Below are 8,933 nucleotides of genomic sequence, written 5' to 3' on the forward strand. Positions count from 1 at the left end.
ATACAGATCTCAGACATAAGGCTGCAAATCTACGACCATCTGATCTTTGACAAAGCTGACAAAAATAAGCAATGGGGAAAAGACTCCCTATTCAGTAAATGGTGCTAGCTATATGTAGAAGATTGAAAGTGGATCACCATAAACAAAAATCAACTCAAGATGGGTTAAAGACTTAAATGTAAAACCCAAAACTGTGAAAACTCTGGAAGATAACTTAGGCAATACCATCCTGGATATAGGAACAGGCAAAGATTTCATGACAAAGACACCAAAAGAAATTGCAACAAAAGCAAAAATTGAAAAACGGGATCTAATTAAACTTAAGAGCTTCTGCACAGCAAAGAAAACTATCAACAGAGTAAAAAGACAACCCTACAGAATGGGGGAAAATATTTGCAAACTATGCATCTGACAAGGGTCTAATATCCAGCATCTATAAGGAACTTAAATGTACAAGAGAAAAATAAACAACTCCATTAAAAAGTGGACAAAGGACATGAAAAGACACTTCTCAAAAGAGGGCATACATGCGGCCAACAAGCATATGAAAAAAAAGCTCAATGTCACTGGTCATCAGAGAAATGCACATGAAAACCACAATGAGATACCATTTCACACCAGTCAGAATGCCTATTATTAAAAAGTCAAAAAAATAACAGATGCTGGTGAGGTTGCAGAGAAAAGTGAATGCTTATATACAGTTGGTGGGAGTGTAAATTAGTTCAACCGTTGTGGAAAGCAGTATAGCAATTCCTCAAAGAGCTAAAAGCAGAACTATCACTCAACCCAGCAATCCCATTACTGGGTACATACCCAGAGGAACATAAAGCATTCTGCCATAAAGACACAAGCATGTGTATGTTCATTGCAGCACTATTCACAACAGCAAAGACATGGAATCAACCTAAATGTCCATCAGTGAGAGACTGATAGAGAAAATGTGGTACATATGCACCATGGAATATTACGTAGCCATAAAAAAGAATGAGCTCAGCTGGGCGCGGTGGCTCACACCTGTAATCTCAGCACTTTGGGAGGAGGACGCAGGCGGATCATGAGGTCAGGAGATTGAGACCATCCTGGCTTACATGGTGAAACCCCACCTCTACTAAAAATTCAAAAAATTAGCTGGGCATGGTGGCAAGCGCCTGTAGTCCCAGCTACTTGGGAGGCTGAGGCAGGAGAATGGCATGAACCTGGGAGGCAGAGGTTGCAGTGAGCCGAGACCTTGCCACTGCACTCCAACCTGGGCGACAGAGTGAAACTCCGTCTCAAAAAAAGGTAAAAAGAGAAAAAAAAATGAGAGCATGTCTTTTGCAGGAACATGGATGGAGCTGGAGGCTATCATCCTTAGCCAACTAACACAGGAACAGAAAAACAAAGGCTGCAGGTTCTCACTTATAAGTGGGAGCTAAATGATAGGCACTTAGGAACACAAAGAAAGACACAAAAGACACTGCGTCTACTTGACGGGGGACGGTGACAGAAAGGAGAGGAGCAGAAAAGATAACTATTGAGGTTAATACCTGTGTGATGTAATAAAATGTGTAACAAATCCCTGTGACACATTTATCTATGTAACAAACCTTCACATATACCCCCAAACCTAAAATAATTTTTTTAATGAGGCAGATATGTGTGCACTGATAAAGAATAATATATATATGTGTATATATATATTTTTTCTTTTTTTTCTTTTTTGAGACAGGGTATCACTCTGTAACCCAGGCTAGAGCCTGGAGCGCAGTGATGCAATCAAGCGATCCTTCCCTTCAGTCTCTTAAGTAGCCTGGACCACGGGTGTGTGTCTCCACACCAGGCTAACTTTTTATTTTTTGTAAAGATGGGGTCCCACTATGTCGCCCAGGCTGGTCTCAAGCTCCTGGGCTGAAACAATTCTCCTGCCTCATTTTCCCAAAGTGTTGTGATTATAGGTGTGAGCCCCCATGCCCAGCCATGTATGTTATTATTAAATAAGACAATCAAGACACAGAATAGTGTGTGCAATATGCTACCATTTGTGTGAAAAATAAAATATATTTATATTTATAGACACACACAAATATTTGTATTTGCAGAAAATGTGATATTTGAGGTTGGGCTGTCAGACAAAATTTAGGATACCCAGTTACATTTTAATTTTAAATTAACAATGAATAATTTTTATTATATTCCATGCAATATTTGGGATGAGTAATTATTCATTTTTATCTGAAATTCAAACTTAACTGGGAAACCTGTGTTGATATTTGCTAAATTTGGCAATCCTACTTTGAGATGATGAAGGTTAGTGTTAAGGTATGTAATCAGATATGCAGTTTAGTATTCTATTCTCAAAAATCTAACATGATGGCGTGCACACACACAGAAAAGGAAACCAATAACCCCGTCTCCCCTGCCAAGCACATTTGCACATTGGATACCATTTGCACTGTGCTGTGGGAGCTGTGGGATGTGGTGTCATGGTCCTAGAACTGCAGGCTGAGTTGCTGGGGGGCGTCCTGCTGGTGAAGGGGACTCATTGCCCAGGGAAGTTCCTGGCACTTGTTATAGAGCATCCTGTATCTGTCCTTCAGGCACCAGCGGAGCTGAGGGTGATTCCAGGCCATATGTGCAGTTGAGGTGCTTCAATAATTTTCTTCTGGTCTAACTTCAAGAACAGCCACATAAAGTAGCTGCGATCACTCAGTTTCCTCTGGGACCACATTCTCCCCACCCTGACCCCAAGTCCCCGCTGCTCTTATGGCCATGTGGAGTTCGTGCTTATATTTTGTTGGCAATTGGATTCAAACACATCACAGTATTTTGAATTGAGGGGTTTAAAAATTATTATTATATTCCCTTTGCAGCTACCTATAGTTATTTATGCTGTAAATTCTGTTTAAACTCACTTGAGTGGGCCCCCGCTGACTACCGAAGGGTTGTTAGTAGCAAATTTGTCCAAGGACAAAGAAATCATTGAAGTCAGTTCTCCTTCCCCTTTTACAGGGTGAAAGAAATACATCCCTTGGCGTAAGAAGAGGGTGAAAGCTCCCTCCTACCCTTTTTCAAAAGCTGTGCTCAAATCCAGCGGACTGTGTTCCTTGCCAGCAGCTGTGACTGCTGAAAGCCTGGCGTTTAGTATCATTTCCAAGCTCGCTCAGGGGCTGCCAGGAGCGCGGCCGGATGCTGACTGCCGCAGAAGCAGACGGCTTCAGCCAAAGGGGTTTGAAAGACTGTCCCACCCCACCCCAGCCCTCTCGCTAAGACTAAGTTCAGAGGTTGGGTGAGGTGCCCAAGGTTGCGAGGGGGTTAGCAGCCAAGCGGGGACTGCCGGCCTGCCGTGTCCGACAGGGACCTTGGGCAGCTTCTCACGCCCTTCTGCTGCCTTCTTCTTTCTCTTCTTGGTCCAACAACACCTCCAAAGGCCCCACACCTCCAGCCCCCTACGTGGGCTGCCTTTCCCCTTCCAGGCTTTAATAAAATGTCACAGCACCAGGTGGAGGCTCCCACTTCTGGAGAAGGCTTGAAGAGCCAGGTGCTGCCCCAGAAGGCGGGGCAGTGGCCCCCACGGAGTGTGTCTTGACCAGTTGGAAAAAGAAGTTAGGAGAGAAGTAAGCAGACAGTGCCCACCCACCCTCCTCTACCCCTGCCCCCAGCAGCCTACTCCACACGCAGACTCTCCTTGCAAATCTCCAGATGGGTCCACCACGCTGGGCACACGCCCAGGCCTGCCTGCGAGCTCGCTGGGTGCATTGACCAACGTGGCAAGGCATCACATCACTTCGTGCTTTTCCCCACCTCGCTCCCTCTATCTCCTCATTCTCACTGCTCAAGGCTCAAACCTCCCAAATAGAACATTGGGACTCGAATTCTTGCTGCGGCTCTGCTTTTCAGAGGCTCCTGGCCTGAACATCACTGATACCCAGTCTCAACACTGAGGCTGCTGGTGCCTCCCAGCACATCCTTAACACATCCCTGGCACATGGGTTCTCATCTCAGGGACTGCTTCTAGGAAATCCAACCTAAAACACCATTTAGTTTAAAAACACTTTTCATAGGTGACACGGTGGCTCACGCCTGTAATCCAAACACTTTGGGAGGCCAAGGCAGGCGGATCACTTGAGCCCAGGAGTTTAAGACCAGCCTGGGCAACATAGCAAGACCCCATCTCAATAACAAAAAATAAATCATTTTTTTTTCTTAAACGACTGAGCACTTATAACCCTCCCAATCCTCTTTCCCTGCCTGATTATCCCCATAGCATTTAGCACCATATAAGTTATTTTATTTTATTTCTCTCGCCTTCTGAATAGAGTGTAAGCTCCATGAGGGCCTGGACTTCTGCCAGTTTTGTTCACTGCTGTTCCCTCAGCACATAGAACAGTGCCTGCCACAGGTAAGCACACTAAGTGTTTGTTGAATGAATGAAGGTGCCAAGGATTGGGCTACATGCCAAAAATAAAACAATGAACAGGAAAGACATGGTCCCAAGCCCCAGAAAGCTTCGTCTAAAGGGAAGATGCATCGTTAAATCTTATCCCTTTTCTTCTACTCTTCAGATGATCCCAGTTGCCTTGCTTTATGGTATTCTACCTTGGAGTTCCATTTCATCGTCTAATTTGGGGTCTTTGCATTCTCACGGGATTAATTCCAATACGTTCTGCTTGTGGCACCTGTTTGCACCAAGGATGGGTTTTCCTGGCCCTGCAGCTCTTTAAACATCAGCAGGCTCTGCGGCCCATGTTTCCTCCTGCTTTTTATGTTGTTTCATCAGAAATCAGTGTTCTTTTTCGGCAAGAATCATGGAGCACACATTTCTAATCCTACTTCTGGTCAAAATACATAGTTGTGTTCCATTTGGCATCTGTGGCAGACACTGTCAGATGTCTACCCATCAGCCATCCCACCCTTTCTCCTTAGTAATAAAACTCTTGATATTATTTGCAGCCCAGTAGTCTACTAGAGCAAGCTTGTACCAGCTCCCAAGAGCCAATTATTAGATTTGTGGGAATTGTGTAAACTAATCATTAAACCATTGGTAGCTTGAAATTGACCGTGGTGGTAGTATTTATACTGCAGACATTAGCAAATGCTACAATCAGGAGTTTCTTTCTCTCTCCCTCCCCATCTCCCACTTTGGGGTGGGGGGAGGATAAAGCTGGCTTACCGACACATCACTGGGGGGTGGATATGCACCCAGCTAAAAGACTACATTTCCCAGCCTCCCTTGCAGTAAGATATGGCGAACTGGATGAAGCTGGTCCCTAATGACTTAAAGGCCCTGGTTACCTAACTCCAGGGCAAAAATCAACTTCTGCTTTTTTAAAAGCCATTTTTTAGTTGAGAATTTTTTTTATTACCTGTAGTGATGCCTGATCCTAACTGATACAGGGCCCAGCTGAAAGTGAGTTTCTCACCAAGCAGATACATATTTCTTATGCAATACCATTAATGTCCCAGGCCACAGTGGCTCACAGACGCTACTGCTGAATTACACTGTGCCCTTCATCAGGCAGGCTACAGTTGCCACCTACCTTGCCTTCAGACTTACCCTCTGTGAAGTGGTCACTGATGTTTTCTTCTTTAATTTTGACATACGACAAATGACTGAAGTCCATCACAAGTCCTGAATCCTTCTAGAAATAGCTTTATGGTATTCTACCTTGGAGTTCAGCCACCTTCACACACCACAGCAACTGGCTAGTGCCTTCTGCCACTGGATGGTGTCCTCACAGCAGGACTAAGCTCAGACCATGAGTCTGCAAGAGGAGGAGGGTATTTCAGGGGGATCAGCTCAGGCACACGGAGTCCAGCTCCAACCAAAAAATACCATGGATGGGCCGGGAGCTGTGGCTCACGCCTGTAATCCCAACACATTGGGAGGCCGAGGCATGCGAATCACCTGAGGTCAGGAGTCCAAGACCAACCTGGCCAACATGGTGAAACCCATCTCTACTAAAAATACAAAAAATTACCTGGATGTGGCAGTGAGTGACTGTAATCCCAGCTACTCGGGAGGCTGAAGCAGGAAAATCACTTGAACCCGGGAGGCAGAGGATGCAGTGAGCCGAGATCGCACCACTGCACTCCAGCCTGGGCGACAGAGTGAGACTCTGTCTCAAAAGAAAAACAAACAAACAAACAATAACAAAAAAAAGACGGATGGACAAACTATTAAGTGGGTGAAAATGGTGATGAAAGCGGCCCCCTTTTCTGCATAATTTAATAGGATTTACATTTTAGGACTAGATTGTGCCTTCTGATTTTTAATCAATGGGTTAATGTGGAAAAAATTTAATCTGTTTATAAGATGATTGAGTGATCAATTAATTTTTACTGAATTAACGTAATTAACCAGCTGTTAGGCCTTATATATGTAATGTCTAAATTTACAAAATAAGCCTTATGAAACAAAATTAGCCAATTTCACTACTGAATAATCACTGAAATCACCCTGAAAGACAGACATGTGGACTTATGAAGCATGACAATGTGTCATTCAAGGAAAGTGGTTTTTGAAAATTTGTATTTAATGCCTTTTTAAAATTACAACTCTATTAGAGTTAGATAAAAGAGGCTCATGCCTGTTTTGTTCTTATTGATTAGACTAATTTAATCTGATCAATTTTAAATTTGAGGGAGCTATTTTAGTAAAATGAAAGTGAAGATGACCTGTCTGTAAGTCTAAGAAGAATTGCAATGTTGCGTTTCAAATGTAGTGTATCAAAAAATTACGCATTTGAAACCAGACTGAAGGCTTATTATCACAAAGATAATTAAGTATGCTTTGGTGGCTTTTGCAGGCAACTGAAATGTCTTTTGGGTACTGCCTATTTACATTCATTCCTAAATGATATCCACCGCCCTTCATATCTTGCTGTGGGAACACCCAGCTGTCTAACTTGTAGTTTCTTAATTGAGGTCAATTATCTTACTTTGCTCAGGACAGGTAAATCTATCTCCAAGAAATTGCAATGGTCAAAGGCAGTGTGAACCCATAAAAATCGCCACTCCCTGACACTTTTTAATGTAATAATACAATTGTCTGCCCAAAACTGAGATGCCTTTTCAAACGGAAAAGAAAAAATATGTGTTTAGAATGAACATCACTTTTCTATTCCTATTTTTACCTCTTTGGAAGAATTTTGCATATAAATAATTTTGTTTTTTAGTTTATTTCTAGAAATAACCATATCTGCTTGTAAATCATTATTTGGGCCCTGTTGGGTTTTTTAAGCAATTAATATCTTAAATTATATTGTTATAAATAAAATTATTAGTTATTAATGTCAACTAAATTTTTTCCTTGTACTGATTCCTTTCATAGTTATATTTAGGATTACAAAGTTCTACAGACATTGAGTTTTATACAAAGGTAAACAGAAAGAAATGTAGAAATATCATAAAAATAATGTAACAGCTCTTTGGGATTATAACTGACTTGTGCTCATATTATCAAAATTGGAAGTGTGGTCGAGTGGGTTTAAAGCCAGGAGAACTGGTTCCTGGCTCCAGGACTCATTGTAATGAGTTGTAAGTCACTGGCAAGATGTCTTCAGGTCTCCTCATGTTCCTCAAACCGACCCAAACCTCACCTAATCTTTGTGATTAATGACTGCCATAAGCCACCCTGCCCGGTTGTGGGAATCAAAACAGAATTTCTGAAAGTTTTTTTTTTTTGAGCCTTGATTTAACAGGTGACTGATGGAAGAGACCGCAAGTTTTTGTTTGTTGATTAGTTTCCTTGCATGTGTTTAAGCAGAAACTTAAAGAGGATGAAAAACTGTAGATACGAGTGGTTCTGAGAAGGCAAAGCTCTGCATTACCCTTTGTCTTTTATTTTGAAAGACAGATGAGAAAGAAGGTTAGGAAAAATGCACAGCAAGTTACCAAAAAATGTAAATTGGCCAGGCGCAGCAGCTTATATCTGTAATCCCAACACTTAGAGAGGCTGAGGTGGAAGGATCACTTGAGCCCAGGAGTTTGAGACCAGGTTGGGCAACATAATGGGATCCCATATCTACAAAAAAACAAAAAATTAGCCGGGCATGGTGGTGTGCGCATGCAGTCCCAGCTACTCGATGGGCTGAGGTGGGAAGATCACTGCAGCCAGGGAGGTCAAGGTCAATGCATTACGCACTCCAGCCTGGGGAACAGAGTAAGACCCTGTATCAAAAAAAAAAAAAAAAGAGAGAGAGAGAATAAATGACTATGCAGATTGTCTTAAACTTAGGAACATATCAGATGTCCCACTACAAAAAAGAAGGTATTTTTCAAGCGATATAAATAAGGAACTAATGCAGAAATTCAATTTTCCATGACATACTAAATGTGAAGTGTTTTAGAAAGTGTGAGATAATACATAAGTGCAAGCTGTTATCACATTTTTTAAAAGCTAGAAAATAAGAATTGTCAGATGACAGTGACATATGTTAATGCAGAAAGGCATCTACTTTTCAGATGATCTTGATAATTTCTACTCGTGAAGTGCAGAGTAGATATTTATAGATATCAATAAATGCCACTGCTATTTGAGGAACATCATTACTCTCCAAGCCCCTCGCAACAGGCGAACAACAGGTCTCCAACACAGCCCTCTCTAGGTTGGGCAGGATGGACATGAGTACAAGCACAATTTGTCTAAGGATGTCCAGAACAAGCTTTGTGAGTGCACACGTAACCGTAGCACAAACCTGAGAGCAAGTTAGAATAGGCCCTGTTGGAGGGGATGTGAGGGGCATTCCGTAAGTGCGCCACATAAAGAAAACTCACACATATGAGAACCTACTGCGTGCAAGGGGCAGGCCTGTCTATAATATTTGATGGATCTGGGGCAAGAATACAAATGTAGATTCATATACTATATATCTAGATATTTGAAAGTTATGGCCAGTCACAGAGGCTCAACACTTTGAGAGGCCAAGGCAGGCGATTGCTTGAGCCCAGGAGTT

Source organism: Mandrillus leucophaeus, unplaced genomic scaffold, assembly GCF_000951045.1.
Source record: "Mandrillus leucophaeus isolate KB7577 unplaced genomic scaffold, Mleu.le_1.0 Scaffold453, whole genome shotgun sequence".
NCBI lineage: Eukaryota > Metazoa > Chordata > Mammalia > Primates > Cercopithecidae > Mandrillus > Mandrillus leucophaeus.